This window comes from Oncorhynchus gorbuscha, unplaced genomic scaffold (assembly GCF_021184085.1).
Source record: "Oncorhynchus gorbuscha isolate QuinsamMale2020 ecotype Even-year unplaced genomic scaffold, OgorEven_v1.0 Un_scaffold_3619, whole genome shotgun sequence".
Taxonomy (NCBI): domain Eukaryota; kingdom Metazoa; phylum Chordata; class Actinopteri; order Salmoniformes; family Salmonidae; genus Oncorhynchus; species Oncorhynchus gorbuscha.
The window spans coordinates 1-19,177 of NW_025747818.1; the positions used below are offsets into that span (position 1 = coordinate 1).

The window sequence follows — 19,177 nt, forward strand, 5'->3', positions numbered from 1 at the left end:
AATTAGAACAGTTTCTCTTTCTCAATTTCCTCTAATTGTCTCTCTCTCTCCATGGTTAGAAGAGTCGGGCCTGTTTCTTCATTTCATTCCTCTTCCAGAGAGCCAGCCGGTCAAACTCTGCCACGGTCATCCCAAACACCTGGCGGAACTCCTCGGGACTCAGATGGCGCTGGAAGACAGAGAAACACAGGGAGACACTGTAGTATGTCTCATGTAGACTATGTGGATAATGTCGGGAATAGTGACCTTTAACTTTTCGTAAGGATAGGAGGCGACATTGAACAAATTATTTAATGGAAAATCAACCACCAAACTAAGCCAGATCTTAACCTCACCTCTAGTCTGGCTCTGTCCACATCTTTAGGCACTCTGTGTCGCTCCCCCAGGTCACGATCAGCACTTCATACGGGTAAACCTGCAATGGACAGGTCAGATAGAGTTAGAAGATATATGTAGTCAACAGGGTTGGGGTCAAATCAGGAAGTACACTTAAATTCCAATTCCTATTCTGATAATACTTGGAATTTCATGGTACTTCCTGAATTGATCACAGTCAAATGGAATTGACCAGAAACCACGTGAGATGAAATGCTTCAGCAGACGTCTCAGTCATAAACAGCTGTTTTCTTTGTAATCACAGCATGGAACTCATTGTATGGAATATAGCAGAGATGTTCTATAGAATGAGATGATTATTGGCGGCCCTTCCATTTACTCTCTCTCATCAAGTCTCTTAACCTCTCCTCATACGGATTGAAGCAGCATTTGGAATTTGTGACACAAAGTTTATCGAAAGGTCAGGATGGGCTGAGAGAAATGTCCAGTGACCTCTTTGCCCCGGAAGCTCTTTGTTATGCCAGTACATGTCCTGTTCGAATTTTTAAGAATGCATTCTTCCTTCCTCTCCCCTTGAAGAGAAAATTCATAATCTGACATAGCTGGGTGAAAGTAATTTCTTAAAGTTATTAATTTGTGTTAGATCAGTGATTACATCAAGGAAGGGAGGAGTAAAGGTGTGTTTTTAATGTATTCAAAAAGGGCCCAGGTCCTGACTGTGGAAGATGCCCTGTGACCTACAGTAAGACCCTTGACTAGGGCAGACCAGGGCAGGATGCCATAACTCTACTGCTGCTTCCTCTGGTAGGGTCATTGAGTCAGGAGTGAGAGAGAGCAGCTATACTGTCCTATAGTGATCTATTGCCTTTGTATGAACAAACCCCAGTCGTTGTGATCCAGTAGGAATTGTCTTTCTTCCCACCAGTGGTTCCTCACACACCACTTAGAGGACAGTCTTACATCATTCTGACTATTGTAGGCTACTGCTTGACAGTCCACTCCACTTACAATCAACTTTCAGACCCTTACCTTGTATTCTGTAGAAGAGAAAAATAGGAAAATACCAGATTACAGTCATGTAATTAAAGAAACACCACAATGTTCTAAATGTATTGAGACCTGAACACAGGGTGGTTACACAGCCCTCCTACCTCTGGTTCCCCAGTTGACTTCACTGCTGCTGTCATACTGTTGGTAGTAGTCTGCGGCTGCACTCTGGGGCTGCAGGATACACACAGAGACCTGTCAGTGATGCTACAGCTGTGTTTGTCAAGTAAGCTTCCATGACAACTAGAGGTCAACTTGAATTACAGCCTTCTTACAGTATGCAAATCATTTTTGGTTGCTGTCTCCAATAAATATGTCTCTCCGTCGAAATATACTTTAATCTCAATAGATTTGACCATAACAGTATAAATAAAGAATAGTATGGTGTTGGTGGTCACCCTGTTGACACTGTTCCGCCTGTATCCTGGTAGAGAGGCTGATTTGTATTTAATCTAGAAAACATGAATGCAACCAATCAATCCAGTTTATTTATAAAGCCATTTTTACAGAAGTTGTCATACTTGTTTACAGTTGGGGTCATATATACATGTCAAAATAACAGAGCAGGTCAGGAAAGAGAGGCACGCACCACCTGAATGTGACTTCATGTCTCTCTCATCAATGTACAGTAGAGGGCGATGTTTACAAGCATATAGATTTCATGTATGTAATGCTGTTTAATGTTGTACTCACCATTGTCTAGGCTGTAATTGGATCGAGGAGCTGAAAGAGAGAAAGGAGAGAACAGGATTACTGAAAGAGCGAGAGAGAGAGAGGGATAGAGAGAGAACGAGAAAACAAGGCAATCAAATAAGCTACGCGTCAGTATAGAGACAAAGTAGTGTCGCAATTCAACGGCTCAGACACGAGAGGTATGTGGCAGGGTCTACGGTCAATCATGGACTACAAAAAGAAACCAGCCCCGCCGCGGACCACAATGTCCTGCTCCCAGACAAACTAAACAACTTCTTTGCTCGCTTTGAGGTCAAGACTGTGCCAACGACACAGCCTGCTACTAAAACCTGCGTGGTCTCTCCTTCACCGCAGCCAACGGAGGTAAAGCATTTAAACGTGTTAACCCTCGCAAGGCTGCCGGCCCAGACGGCATCCCTAGCCGTGTCCTCAGAGCATGCTCAAACCAGCTGGTTGGTGTTTACGGACATATTCAATCAATCTTGTTCCAGTTCCCAAGAAAGCTAAGGTAACTGAACTAAATGACTATCACCCCGTAGCACTCACCTCCGTCATCATGAAGTGCTTTGAGAGACTAGTCAAGCATCATATCGTTGGCTGTAACGCATATTTTGAAAATCTGAGATGACAGTGTGATTAACAAAAGGCTAAGCTGTGTCTCAATATATTTCATTTGTGATTTTCATGAATAGGAACATTTTCTAGGGGTATTTATGGCCGCTGCGTTATGCTAATTCGTTTGAGGCTATGATTACGCTCCCGGATCCGGGGATTGCTAGTCGCAAGAAGATTTATCTAAGTGAGTTTCAGAGATATGAATGTAATCGGTTACAAGCAAGTTATTCACTTCATGGACCTTGTTTCTTAGGCTACATATGTTAATATGGGCTATTTTTAGCACTTTTCTGGGTTGCTTGATTGTTTTTAATGCTTTACTGGGAAGCTTATGAGAGGTAGACTTACTCATGTTATTTACATTGAGTCTTCCTACTAATGCACAGCACCTCAGTGTAACTCTGTTTTATAGGCTCATGATTACTGCTTACAATAGCTGGAGGATAAACAGATGTATTCGGTGCAATTAGGAGTACATAAATTTAATTGCTTACATTGCGTTTGCCAATGCCCCTAAGATCATATACATTTGATGCAGCATTATGACGACTCATTGTCACAATGGTAGGGATTAACTGAGCTGGTCTTGGATCATTTACCAGTCATTGTTTGACTATGTACAGACTCAGTAAGCATAGCCTTGCTATTGTGAAAGGCCGCCGTAGGCAGACATGGCTCAAGAGAAGACAGGCTATGTGAACACAGCCCACAAAATGAGGTGGAAACTGAGCTGCACTTCCTAACCTCCTGTCCAATGTATGACCATATTAGAGACACATATTTCCCTCAGATTTCACAGATCCACAGAGAATCTGAAAACAAACCCATTTTGATAAACTCCCATATCTACTGGGTGAAATTTCACAGTGTACCATCACAGCAGCAAGCTTTGTGACCTGTTGCCACCAGAAAAAAGGGCAACCAGTGAAGAACAAATACCATTGTAAATACAACCCATATTTATGCTTATGTATTTTCCCTGTGTACCCTTAACCATTTGTAAATCGTTACAACACTGTATATATACGTAATATGACATTTGTAATGTCTTTATTGTTTTGAAACTTTGTTTTGAAAGAGAGAGAGAGAGAGAGAGAGAGAGAGAGAGAGAGAGAGAGAGAGAGAGAGACAGAGAGAACCTCCTAAGAAATTTGACAAAGGCCTTCATTCAGCTAGAGAAGAGTTTCACAGAAGAGTTTCTAAACCCAGAGGCACATCATTGTGAGACTTCCGCGGAAACGCTTGCAAAAAAGATCAGGCCAGGGTTAGTTGTTAACTTTCTCTGAATCTAATGGCACAACCTAGATTTCGAGCCAATGTCTTGAGTGGTTGAACATGTTATTACTCCAACCTCTTGAATTGAAACTGACACGTTTCAATTTATATACCAATCCCACTGCAGTGTTTGTGGTCTGTGCCCCCCCATCCTATTCCCCTCCCCTTCCTTCTGAGCTGATTTAATGAGAGACAGAAGAATGAGAAGCATGTCACCTCTTACTATTCACAAATAAACCACAGTATGGGACGTCATTATTATGAAGTGAGGTAAGGGCATAGACTCTCCGTCTAAACATGCACTATAAAGTCGCCACAATCTGACTAGGGGAAAAAATGAGAGTTTCAGAGGCAAAGTCAAATGGTTGATGTACCCAGAGAGACCAGCTCACTGGTTTCTCTTCATCTTGTTGAACGCTGCCGAGACCTTAACTGAAGATATCGGTTTAAAAGCTGACAGTGTTTTTATACACTTTTATTTGTTGGGCTAAATTGCTGTGAGCGCTGCTATCTGTCCCGGGATCTCTCCAGATTCCGTATAGGGGGAGAGACGCAAAAGCCCAGCTAGCCTAGCTGAGGGATATGGAAGCCCAGCTAGCCTTGCGGAGGGATACGGAAGCCCAGCTAGCCTAGCGGAGGGATACGGAAGCCCAGCTAGCCTAGCGGAGGGATACGGAAGCCCAGCTAGCCTAGCGGAGGGATACGAAGCCCAGCTAGCCTAGCGGAGGGATACGGAAGCCCAGCTTGCCTAGCGGAGGGATACGGAAGCCCAGCTAGCCTAGCGGAGGGATACGAAGCCCAGCTAGCCTAGCGGAGGGATACGGAAGCCCAGCTAGCCTAGCGGAGGGATACGGAAGCCCAGCTAGCCCTGCTGGCTCGGTGGTCTCAAATGGAGGCCGCTATTGAATGTTTCCAATGTTGCAGGAGCTGTGTTTACTTTGCTTTGTTCCTGGACAATGTGGACCACGTTGACTTTCAATGCAGCAACTGCTTGCTTGCGGAGGACAACAGGGGTGAAGTAGCTACTCTTAGCAAGCAAGTAGCGAACCTACACAAGCTACTGGGGAACCCACACCAACCTACTTTTTATTTTTATTCCACCCCAGTAGCCGGACGCCACTCTGGTCTGATGGAAGTGTCGCCGCAGTGTCGGCTCTCCACAGCCGGCTGGCCGATGCACAGCATGGTTTCATCCCAGAAGGGGTCTCCCCCTTCCCTGGAGAACGGAGCTGTTCTTGACCCAACCAACCAGCCATGGAGGTACGTCACTCGCCGTGGAAGTCGAAGAAGGCGTCCTCTGGCAACGTGGTCTCCATGGAGATGTTGAGCCCGGAACTGACACTGACCAGAAACGGCTGATTCCAGAGGTTCCGGCGCCTTCGTCCTTGGTGGCTTCCCAATCAAGATCGGATCCGGAGGTACCTGTGTCTTTGTCCTCGGTTCTGTCTCCCTCTCTGGTGGCTTCTACCTCGGGTTCAGATCCTCAGAGCTCCAGTCCATGAGGCTGCCTGGAGAGACCGGCCCATTCGACAACATCGGCAGATCTACGGTGAGAAACATCTCGGTCCCAAGGCAAAACCCTGCGCTTGTCACGCCCTGATCTGTTTCACACGTCTTTGTGATTGTCTCCACCCACCTCCAGGTGTGACCTGTTTTCCTTTTCCTCATTAGTCCCTGGGTACTTATTCCTGTGTTCACTGCTTGTCTGTTGCCAGTTCGCCTTGTTTGTCAAGTCAACCAGTGTGTTTTTCCCATTCTCCTGCTTTTTCACTGTTTTTTCTAGTCTCCCGATTGTGACCCTTGCCCGTCTGGATTCTGAACCCGCCTGCCTGACCATTCTGCCTGCCCTGACCTCAAGCAAGCCTGCCACTCTGTACCTTCTGGAATTTGACCTGGTTTTGATATTTTGCCTGTCCACGACCATTCTCTTGCCTACCCCTTGGAATAGAATAAATATCAGAGACAAACCATCTGCCTCCCATGTCTGCATCTGGGTCTCGCCTTGTGCACTTATAGTGCTACCCAGGAGCACGAGTACAGGACATAACAAGGCTGCTTCTGACTGTTCTACCACAGATGCCGGGAGCTGACACTGTCGTAGTCCATGTGGGGTCAAACGACATCAGGAGGGCAAGCTCGGAACATTTGACAATGGATTTTAAAGAACTGATTTTAGCATTAAAAGACTCCAAAAAACTGCCAATAATTTCAGGTCCAGTACCATCGTTGGGCCGCGGGTGTGAAAGATTCAGCAGACTGCTGGCATTACACAAGACTACTGTAGCTACTGTAGCTCTGCTGGAGTCACTGTTGTTGATAACTTTGTCACCTTCTGGAAACAGAAGATACTCTACAGGAATGACAGAGTTTATCCAAATCATCTGGCTCCTGGACAAAGCATGAAAAAAAATCAAGCAACCCAGAAAAGTGCTAAAAATAGCCCATATTAACATATGTAGCCTAAGAAACAAGGTCCATGAAGTCAATAACTTGCTTGTAACCGATTACATTCATATCTCTGAAACTCACTTAGATAAATCTTCTTGCGACTAGCAATCCCGGATCCGGGAGCGTAATCATAGCCTCAAACTAATTAGCATAACGCAGCGGACATAAATACCCCTAGAAAATGTTCCTATTCATGAAAATCACAAATGAAATATATTGAGACACAGCTTAGCCTTTTGTTAATCACACTGTCATCTCAGATTTTCAAAATATGCGTTACAGTCAACGCTAGACAAGCATTTGTGTAAGTTTACCATGCCGTAATGCTATGCTAGGCTCTGCTGGCAGTAGGCAACATTTTCACAAAAATAAGAAAAGCAATAAAATTAAATCATTTACCTTTGAAGAATTTCGGATTTTTTCACTCAGGAGACTCCCAGTTAGATAGCAAATGTTCCTTTTTTCCAAAATATTATTTTTGTAGGCGAAACAGCCCTCGTTTGTTCATCATGCTTGGCTGAGAAATCGACCGGAAAATGCTACCACTACAACACCAAACTTTTTTCCACATTAGCTCCATAATATCAACAGAAACATGGCAAACGTTGTTTAGAATCAATCCTCAAGGTGTTTTTAACATATATATTCAATAATATATCCGTTGAGGCAATTGGTTTCTCATAAGAAGCGATTGGATAAATGGCTTACCTCAGTATTTTACAGAGTTTCTGTGGGAGACACCATGTGACCACTTGCTAAATGTGGTCCCTTACGGCTATTCTTCAACATAAATGCGTAAAAAGACGTCACAATGCTGTAGACACCTTGGGGAATACGTAGAAAACGTAAGCTCATTCGAGGCTCATTCACAGCCATATAAGGAGTCATTGGCATGAGGCGGTTTCACAAAATGCGGCACTTCCTGATTGGATTTTTACCTGGGTTTCTCGCCTGTAACATCATTTCTGTTGCACTCACAGACAATATCTTTGCGTGTGGACCAGGGTGTTTACAAACAGCACAGGAATGAAATCAACACATATGGATCACTGTCACGAATATTACCGAAGGTGACTCCCCTTCTTGTTCGGGTGGCGCCGGCGGTCGTCGTCGCCGGTCTACTAGCTATCACCGATCCGTTGTTCTGTGTTCCTTTGGTTTTGTCTGATTGGTATCACCTGTTTCTTGTTTGGTTGTTAGGGTGGGGTTATATAAGTTTGTTCAGCCCGCTTCTGTTTCGTGCGGGCTTGTTCGTCTGTTCTGTGTTTGAGTGTATTTTGTTTGCTTTTGGGTTTCGCGCTGTCCGTTTATATTTCTGTTCATTTGTTTTCCTACTTTTGTTCATGTTATATTTCCTGGACATTTAAGCGTGTTTTTCCCACATCTTTTGCTATCTGCGCCTGACTCCACACCTCTTCACTCATTTAGCGTAACAATCACATCTTTACTAATGCTGCATATTTGCTTTAAAGCAGTATCCAAATCCATAGGATGTAATGATCACAATATAATAGCCATATCTAGGAAAACCAAAGTTACAAAGGCTGGGCCTAATATAGTGTATAAGAGGTTACACAGGACGTTTTGTAATGATTCATATGCTGATGATGTAAAGAATATTTGCTGGTCTGTGGTGTGTAATGAGGAGCAACCAGACGCTGCTGGTCTGTGGTGTGTAATGAGGAGCAACCAGACGCTGCTGGTCTGTGGTGTGTAATGAGGAGCAACCAGACGCTGCTGGTCTGTGGTGTGTAATGAGGAGCAACCAGACGCTGCTGGTCTGTGGTGTGTAATGAGGAGCAACCAGACGCTGCTGGTCTGTGGTGTGTAATGAGGAGCAACCAGACGCTGCTGGTCTGTGGTGTGTAATGAGGAGCAACCAGACGCTGCTTGTCTGTGGTGTGTAATGAGGAGCAACCAGACGCTGCTGGTCTGTGGTGTGTAATGAGGAGCAACCAGACGCTGCTTGTCTGTGGTGTGTAATGAGGAGCAACCAGACACTGCACTTGACGCATTTATGAAACTACTTATTTACAGTTATTAATAAGCACACACCTATTAAGAAAATTACTGTAAAAACTGTTTGATTGTATGGTTTGCATAGTTGAGAGGGTTCAGGCAAAAGGTATGGCAATTAAGTCTGGCAGCCCAACTGATTGGCAAATGTACTGCAAATCAGGTGACTAAACTAAATAAAAATAAAAATAAACTACACAATGTAACAAAGATAAATGATAGAAAAACGATAGCAAAAGCTTTGGCGCATCGTAGATGACATTTTGGGGAAAAAGCCAACGTGGCTCCTTCAATTATCGAATCAGATGGCTCATTCATCACAAAGCCCACTGATATTGCAAACTACTTTAATGACTGTTTCATTGCAAGATAAGCAAACTTAGGGATGACATGCCAGCAACAAACGCTGACACTACACATCCAAGTATATCGGACCAAATTATGAAAGACAATAATTGTACTTCTGAATTCCGTAAAGTCAGTGTGGAAGAGGTGAAAAAAAGTATTGTTGTCTATCAACAATGTCAAGCCACCAGGGTCTGACAATCTGGATGGAAAATGACTGAGGATAGTAGCAGACGATATTGCCACTCCTATTTGCCACATCTTCAATTTAAGTCGACTAGAGAGCGTGTGCCCTCTGGCCTGGAGGGAAGCTAAAATCATTCCACTATCTAAGAATAGTAAAGCCCCTTTACTCGCCTCAAATAGCCGACCAATCAGCCTGTTACCAACACTTAGTAAACTTCTGTAAAAAATGGTGTTTGACCAGATTCAATGCTATTTCACAGTAAACAAATTTCAGCATGCTTATAGGGAAGGATGCTCAACAAGCAAATGACTGATGATTGGCTGAGAGAAATTGATGATAAAATGATTGTGGGGGCGTCTTGACTTCTGTGCAGCTTTTGACATTATCGATCATAGTCTGCTGCTGGAAAAACATAACATAACACACACACACACACGCACGCACGCACGCACGCACTCACACACACACACACACACACACACACACACACACACACACACACACACACACACACACACACACACACACACACACACACACACACACACACACACACACACACACACACACACACACACACACACACACACACACACTCTCACTCTCATACACACAGACGTACAGCCATTAACAGTACTGTTGTAGCCGGTGCTGTTGTAGCTGGCAGTGGTGAGAGTCTCCTTGCTGCCGCTGCGGGAGTTACGAGTGCTACCCCAAGGGTCGTTGTCATAGCAACCAGATCTAGCTTTCATCTCCTCCTTTAGGATCATCCTCCCTATACCACTCTGAATCTGAGAGAGAGAGAGAGAGAGAGAGAGAGAGAGAGAGAGAGAGAGAGAGAGAGAGAGAGAGAGAGAGAGAGAGAGAGAGAGAGAGAGAGAGAGAGAGAGAGAGAGAGAGAGAGAGAGAGAGAGCAAGCAGGGGTAGAGAGAGGGGGATGGAGGAAGAGGTAGGGGGAGAGGGAAGATAGAGAGAGCGAGAAGGAGAGAGAGAAAGTTGAAGAGAATAAATAAAAAACATTATCCCACAAATCTTCCACAAATTTGTAAGCAGAGTAAATATGGAATAATGAGAGAAGGGGAGAAAGGGGAGGTGGGGTAGAGGGATAGAGGGGGAGAGAGAGTCTCACTCTTTGAAGACTGCTGTGACTCCAGCTCTCTTCATCTCCTCCTGTAGAGTACCTTCTTCTAGGAGTACAGAGAACTGGGGAAAGAGAGAGAGAGAGAGAGAGAGAGAGAGAGAGAGAGAGAGAGAGAGAGAGAGAGAGAGAGAGAGAGAGAGAGAGAGAGAGAGAGAGAGAGAGAGAGAGAATGAAAGAGAGAGAGATAGACAGAGAGAGAGAGAGAGAGAGAGAGAGAGAGAGAGAGAGAGAGAGAGAGAGATAGAGAGAGGGAGAGGGGAAGACAGAGAGAAAGGGAGAGAGACAGAATGAAAGAAAGAGAGATAGACAGAGAGAGAGAGAGAGAGGGGAAGACAGAGAGAACGAGAGAGAGAAAGAATGAAAGAGAGATAGACAGAGAGATCCTTAGAAATGGCTTACTCTTTGAAGACTGAGATATAGTAACCAATGGTAACAGAAAAACAAGTAGTGCGGTTGGTATTCACTGCAATGATGTAGTTCCCAAGGTATGTTAATCTTGATTAGCCAATGGGCTTTTCTGATTTTGCAGGAGTTTCATATTATTAGTTCAGCGCAAGACGACCCACCAAGGCAGCACTGAAAATGAGAGATTCCTTTTCACATGGCTAGCAGCAGCAAGCCTTCTTTTGTTGGTTAAAAAATCAGTGGAGAGAGAGTAGGGTGTAGGTTGTAGGTAATACCTTTAGGGATCTGGGATAGGGGTATGAGTCAGACTCTGAGTGTGTATAGGGTTCTGGAGAGTAGGGTGTAGGGTGTAGGTGTAGGTTATACCTTTAGGGATCTGGGATAGGGGTAGGAGTCAGACTCTGAGTGTGTGTAGGGTTCTGGAGAGTAGGGTGTAGGGTGTAGGTTGTACCTTTAGAGGATCTGGGATAGGGTTATGAGTCAGACTCTGACTGTGTGTAGGGTTCTGGAGAGTAGGGTGTAGGGAGTAGGGTGTAGGTTATACCTTTAGGGGATCTGGGATAGGGTATGAGTCAGACTCTGAGTGTGTATAGGGTTCTGGAGAGTAGGGTGTAGGGTGTAGGGTGTAGGTTATACCTTTAGGGATCTGGGATAGGGGTAGGAGTCAGACTCTGAGTGTGTGTAGGGTTCTGGAGAGTAGGGTGTAGGGTGTAGGTTATACCTTTAGGGGAGCTGGGATAGGGGTAGGAGTCAGACTCTGACTGTGTGTAGTGTTCTGGAGAGTAGGGTGTAGGGGTAGGTTGTACCTTTAGGGGATCTGGGATAGGGTATGAGTCAGACTCTGACTGTGTGTAGTGTTCTGGAGAGTAGGGTGTAGGGTGTAGGTTGTACCTTTAGGGGATCTGGGATAGGGGTAGGAGTCTGACTCTGACTGTGTGTAGTGTTCTGGAGAGTAGGGTCTAGGGTGTAGGTTGTACCTTTAGGGGATCTGGGATAGGGGTAGGAGTCAGACTCTGACTGTGTGTAGTGTTCTGGAGAGTAGGTAGACAGTCTGGAGGATGTGATTAGATCTTCGCTGGTCCTGCTTTTGGTGGCTGGGAGATTGTCTGTGGAGAGATGAGTGGACTATTAACACAAGAACACAGTTTAGAGTTAGTGTGCATTCAAAATAAGCCCCTAATCCCTATATAGTGGGCATATAATGGTCCCTATTGACCACAGACAGGTCAATAGATAGTCAGCTGGTACAGACAGACAGGTCAGTAGATAGGCAGCTGGTACAGACAGACAGGTCAGTAGATAGTCAGCTGGTACAGACAGACAGGTCAGTAGATAGTCAGCTGGTACTGACAGACAGGTCAGTAGATAGTCAGCTGGTACAGACAGACAGGTCAGTAGATAGTCAGCTGGTACAGACAGACAGGTCAGTAGATAGTCAGCTGGTACAGACAGACAGGTCAGTAGATAGTCAGCTGGTACAGACAGACAGGTCACTAGATAGTCAGCTGGTACAGACAGACAGGTCAGTAGATAGTCAGCTGGTACAGACAGACAGGTCAGTAGATCGTCAGCTGGTACAGACAGACAGGTCAGTAGATCGTCAACTGGTACAGACAGACAGGTCACTAGATAGTCAGCTGGTACAGACAGACAGGTCAGTAGACACAGGGAGTGATCGGCTCTTACCCACACAGACAGAGACTAAACCCAGATGTACAGCTGAGACAGAGGCAACCCTGTTAGCCTGTTGTATGAGCTCAGGTCAGGGTCTGGGGATGGTATTGATGCTATTGAGAGGTAATACCCAGTCAATGACAGTCAATGGGATCCACATGCAGTGTAATGCCAGATTGATAGACAGGCAAACAGACAAACAGACAGGCAGACAGACAAACAGACAGGCATACAGGCAGACAGGCAGACAGACAAACAGACAGGCAGACAGACAAACAGACAGACAGACAGACAGACAGACAGACAGACAGACAGACAGACAGACAGACAGACAGACAGACAGACAGACAGACAGACAGACAGACAGACAGACAGACAGACAGACAGACAGACAGACAGACAGACAGACAGACAGACAGACAGACAGACAGACAGACAGACAGACAGACAGTAAAGGACAGAGGTACTTACAGAGGTGAGTTAGTTCATCAGGGAAAAGTGAAGCAGAGGGAAGGAGGAAAGTGAATTAAAGTAATCAGAAACAATAAACAGAAAAGGAGATTATTGGCATCCCAATAGGAACATGTTTACAATGTAGCAATGGAACAAACTCACACCACGATAACACACACACATACACACACACCACGATAACAGACACACACACACACCACGATAACACACACATACACACACACCATGATAACACACACACATACACACACACCACGATAACACACACACACACCACGATAACACACACACACCCACCACGATAACACACACACATACACACACCACGATAACACACACACATACACACACACCACGATAACAGACACACACACACACCACAATAACACACACACATACACACACACCACGATAACACACACACATACACACACACCACGATAACACACACACATACACACACCACGATAACAGACACACACCCACCACGATAACACACACACCCACCACGATAACACACACACATACACACACACCACGATAACAGACACACACACACCACGATAACACACACCACGATAACAGACACACACACACACACACACACCACGATAACACACACACACACTACGATAACACACACACACCCACCACGATAACACACACACATACACACACACTACGATAACACAAACACACACACACACACACAATTACATGACAATCAGATCTACCGGTAAGATCTACTGTCTCCCTTGAGAAGGATGAGAAGGATGTTTAAGGCTGTTTTATCTCATCCAAAGAAATACTCTGATCTAGAGTGCAATGATTGGACTGTTGGCTGAGAAGGAGAGCGGGATAGCAGTCTTTATACTCTGATTGGACTGTTGGCTGAGAAGGGAGGGGATAGCAGTCTTTATACTCTGATTGGACTGTTGGCTGAGAAGGGAGGGATAGCAGTCTTTATACTCTGATTGGACTGTTGGCTGAGAAGGGAGGGGATAGCAGTCTTTATACTCTGATTGGACTGTTGGCTAAGAAGGAGAGCGGATAGCAGTCTTTATACTCTGATTGGACTGTTGGCTGAGAAGGGAGGGGATAGCAGTCTTTATACTCTGATTGGACTGTTGGCTGAGAAGGGAGGGATAGCAGTCTTTATACTCTGATTGGACTGTTGGCTGAGAAGGAGAGCGGATAGCAGTCTTTATACTCTGATTGGACTGTTGGCTGAGAAGGAGAGCGGATAGCAGTCATTATACTCTGATTGGACTGTTGGCTGAGAAGCAGAGGGGATAGCAGTCTTTAGGAACAAACACAAATATGACATATATCTGTATTCTGGTTACCTATATAATTTGAAAATCCTGAATAACGATGTACAGTGCCTTGCGAAAGTATTCGGCCCCCTTGAACTTTGCGACCTTTTTCCACATTTCAGGTTTCAAACATAAAGATATAAAACTGTATTTTTTGTGAAGAATCAACAACAAAAAGACTGCAAAAAGACATGAGACTGGGACGGAGATTTGTCTTCCAACAAGACAATGATCCAAAACATAAAGCAAAATCTACAATGGAATGGTTCAAAAATAAACATATCCAGGTGTTAGAATGGCCATCATCTACCACTGTGGACTTGAACTAACCCTTCATCTACCACTGTGGTCCTGAACTAACCTTCATCTACCACTGTGGACTTGAACGAACCCTTCATCTACCACTGTGGTCCTGAACTAACCCTTCATCTACCACTGTGGTCCTGAACTAACCCTTCATCTACCACTGTGGTCCTGAACCAACCCTTCATCTGTGGTCCTTCTGTAGCTCAGTTGGTAGAGCATGGCGCTTGTAACGCCAGGGTAGTGGGTTCGATCCCTGGGGCCACCCATACGTAGAATGTATACACACATGACTGTAAGTTGCTTTGGATAAAAGCGTCTGCTAAATGAATTATATTATTATTATTATTATTACCACTGTGGTCCTGAACTAACCCTTCATCTACCACTGTGGACTTGAACTAACCCTTAATCTACCACTGTGGTCCTGAACTAACCCTTAATCTACCACTGTGGACTTGAACTAACCTGAACTAATCTACCACTGTGGTCCTGCACTAACCCTTAATCTACCACTGTGGTCCTGAACTAACCCTTCATCTACCACTGTGGTCCTGAACTAACCCTTCATCTACCACTGTGGTCCTGAACTAACCCTTAATCTACCACTGTGGTCCTGAACTAACCCTTCATCTACCACTGTGGTCTCTTAAGAGACCTGAACTAACCCTTCATCTACCACTGTGGTCCTGAACTAACCCTTCATCTACCACTGTGGTCCTGAACTAACCCTTCATCTACATTTACATTTTACATTTAAGTCATTTAGCAGACGCTCTTATCCAGAGCGACTTACAAACCACTGTGGACCGGAACTAACCCTTAATTTACCACTGTGGTCCTGAACTACCCCTTCATCTACCACTGTGGTCCTGAACTAACCCTTCATCTACCACTGTGGTCCTGAACTAACCCTTCATCTACCACTGTGGTCTCTTAAGAGTCCTGAACTACCCCTTCATCTACCACTGTGGTCCTGAACTAACCCTTAATCTACCACTGTGGTCCTGAACTAACCCTTAATCTACCACTGTGGTCCTGAACTAACCCTTAATCTACCACTGTGGTCCTGAACTAACCCTTCATCTACCACTGTGGTCCTGAACTAACCCTTAATCTACCACTGTGGTCCTGAACTAACCCTTAATCTACCACTGTGGTCCTGAACTAACCCTTAATCTACCACTGTGGTCCTGAACTAACTCTACATCTACCACTGTGGTCCTGAACTAACTCTTCATCTCATCTTATACTTATTTAAGCTTCTTCCTGACACAAGCTAAAGTGCGCATGCACGCACACACACACACACACACACCGACAACTAAGGGCTTCTACACTGATAGGTAGACAGGCAGACTAAAGAGCAGGGCTAAACCCCTGCACTATAAACAATTGGCTACAGAAAGCATGAATCTAAACAATAAGTCCCAGGTAGGACAACGGCCAGGATAAGACAGGCTTAGCCACTGTACCCGTTCTCTTATAGATGGGAGGTTTGTGGTAGATGTTGGGTTCGCCTGAGGCTGGGGAAAGAGAGAGAAGGAGGGAGGGAGAAAGAGAGAACAAGAGAAGGAAGAAGAGTGATGTGAAACATGGAGGAGTGAGGGAGGGAGGGGTAGAATGAGGTAAAGGAAGAGGTACAAAGAGAAGCGCTGTACCGTATCATAGCTACCGTAGCTGATAACGAGAGTGTTTGAGGAAATATAAAAATCAGGAGCAGAAGTAGAGAAGATGGAAGGATGAGGAGATGAAGAGAGGTACCGCGTCCCAAATGACACCCTATTCCATATATATTGCGCCACTGTAAAGAACAGGGGGCCATTTGGAACGCAGATGAAGTGTAGTCCTACCTGGTACATGGAAATGCTTGGGGCGTGGTATGTGGTAGAAGAACTAGGCCGTCCCTCCAGCGAGCCGTAATAGGGCGACTCCTGCCACTCTCAGAGCCTGCAGCCAGCACTAGACAATCACAGCAAAGGAAACATGAGCATGAAGAAATCCTTTGTCCTGCCCTCCAGTCCCTCCAAACCAATCATAACCAAAGGCAAAGATGATCAACAACATCTGCCAGGCAGTCACCTGAGCCAATTAGGTGCAGTATGCATTTCAACAGCATTGAGGAAAGGCATACTGCACCACATGGGCACAGGAAGCTAGAAGGAATGTTATAAGTCTCCTTCCCCTTCTGATCACTGCCGTTGACTACACTAACTGCTGTAAGTGATACGGTGGAAGATCTATCCATTGCTTTTATGGTCAGTAGCCAGAAATGGAAGGAGATTGACAGGAAGAGGAGGAATGTATTTGCACAGCACTTTCAGAAACAGATTTATTCCAGAGTGCTGAACAGCAACCTGACGCTAGACCCTCTTGCTCTTTAATGCATTTGTAAAAAGCGCTACACAAATCTGATTGAATTGATTGAACGGTTGATTGATTGGTTGATTGAGTGAGTGCATGTGTGACTCACCGGGGTGTCCATAGTGCTGCGGTGAGCAAGGCGTGATGGGAGACATGGCTTGACGGCTGAAGCAGGGAGAGTCCATGTAGCCGGGGCTGGAACACTGTCTCTGTCTCAAGTCTACACTGTCATACAGCTTCTAGAGGGAGGGGAGAGAAAGAGAGGGAGACAGAGATAGAGTGATGGGAAAGGGAGAAGAGAGGGAGATATACAGGGTGTCTAACTATCAAACTATAAATAACTATCTGAACAACTGATCGCAGAAATTATTCTTCATTCTGTTGGAAACACGGTTACTAACCTGAGAACAGAGAGTCCCAGGTGACTGTAAAACAACACAGTTACTAACCTGAGAACAGAGAGTCCCAGGTGACTGTAAAACAACACAGTTACTAACCTGAGAACAGAGAGTCCCAGGTGACTACAAAACAACAAGGTTACTAACCTGAGAATAGAGAGTCCCAGGTGACTGTAAAACAACAAGGTTACTAACCTGAGAACAGAGAGTCCCAGGTGACTACAAAACAACAAGGTTACTAACCTGAGAACAGAGAGTCCCAGGTGACTGTAAAACAACAAGGTTACTAACCTGAGAACAGACAGTCCCAGGTGACTACAAAACAACAAGGTTACTAACCTGAGAACAGAGAGTCCCAGGTGACTACAAAACAACAAGGTTACTAACCTGAGAATAGAGAGTCCCAGGTGACTGTAAAACAACAAGGTTACTAACCTGAGAACAGACAGTCCCAGGTGACTACAAAACAACAAGGTTACTAACCTGAGAACAGAGAGTCCCAGGTGACTACAAAACAACAAGGTTACTAACCTGAGAACAGAGAGTCCCAGGTGACTGTAAAACAACAAGGTTACTAACCTGAGAACAGAGAGTCCCAGGTGACTGTAAAACAACAAGGTTACTAACCTGAGAACAGAGAGTCCCAGGTGACTGGAAAACAACAAGGTTACTAACCTGAGAACAGAGTCCCAGGTGACTACAAAACAACACGGTTACTAACCTGAGAACAGAGAGTCCCAGGTGACTACAAAACAACAAGGTTACTAACCTGAGAACAGAGAGTCCCAGGTGACTGACAAAACAACAAGGTTACTAACCTGAGAACAGAGAGTCCCAGGTGACTACAAAACAACAAGGTTACTAACCTGAGAACAGAGTCCCAGGTGACTACAAAACAACAAGGTTACTAACCTGAGAACAGAGAGTCCCAGGTGACTGTAAAACAACAAGGTTACTAACCTGAGAACAGAGAGTCCCAGGTGACTGTAAAACAACAAGGTTACTAACCTGAGAACAGAGAGTCCCAGGTGACTGTAAAACAACAAGGTTACTAACCTGAGAACAGAGAGTCCCAGGTGACTACAAAACAACAAGGTTACTAACCTGAGAACAGAGAGTCCCAGGTGACTGTAAAACAACAAGGTTACTAACCTGAGAACAGAGAGTCCCAGGTGACTGTAAAACAACAAGGTTACTAACCTGAGAACAGAGAGTCCCAGGTGACTACAAAACAACACAGTTACTAACCTGAGAACAGAGAGTCCCAGGTGACTGTAAAACAACAAGGTTACTAAACTGAGAACAGAGAGTCCCAGGTGACTACAAAACAACACGGTTACTAACCTGAGAACAGAGAGTCCCAGGTGACTGTAAAACAACAAGGTTACTAACCTGAGAACAGAGAGTCCCAGGTGACTACAAAACAACACGGTTACTAACCTGAGAACAGAGTCCCAGGTGACTACAAAACAACAAGGTTACTAACCTGAGAATAGAGAGTCCCAGGTGACTGTAAAACAACAAGGTTACTAACCTGAGAACAGAGAGTCCCAGGTGACTACAAAACAACAAGGTTACTAACCTGAGAACAGAGAGTCCCAGGTGACTGTAAAACAACAAGGTTACTAACCTGAGAACAGAGAGTCCCAGGTGACTGGAAAACAACACGGTTACTAACCTGAGAACAGAGAGTCCCAGGTGACTACAAAACAACAAGGTTACTAACCTGAGAACAGAGAGTCCCAGGTGACTACAAAACAACAAGGTTACTAACCTGAGAACAGAGAGTCCCAGGTGACTACAAAACAACACGGTTACTAACCTGACAACAGAGAGTCCCAGGTGACTGTAAAACAACAAGGTTACTAACCTGAGAACAGAGAGTCCCAGGTGACTGTAAAACAACAAGGTTACTAACCTGAGAACAGAGAGTCACAGGTGACTGTAAAACAACAAGGTTACTAACCTGAGAACAGAGAGTCCCAGGTGACTGTAAAACAACAAGGTTACTAACCTGAGAACAGAGAGTCCCAGGTGACTGTAAAACAACAAGGTTACTAACCTGAGAACAGAGAGTCCCAGGTGACTACAAAACAACAAGGTTACTAACCTGAGAACAGAGAGTCCCAGGTGACTACAA

The 19,177-nt window shown here is 44.9% G+C and overlaps 1 pseudogene; it reads right to left on the reverse strand.

Moving 5' to 3' along the window:
- Nucleotides 1–19,177, reverse strand: part of LOC124028007 — a 38,809-nt pseudogene continuing 19,632 nt past the window's right edge.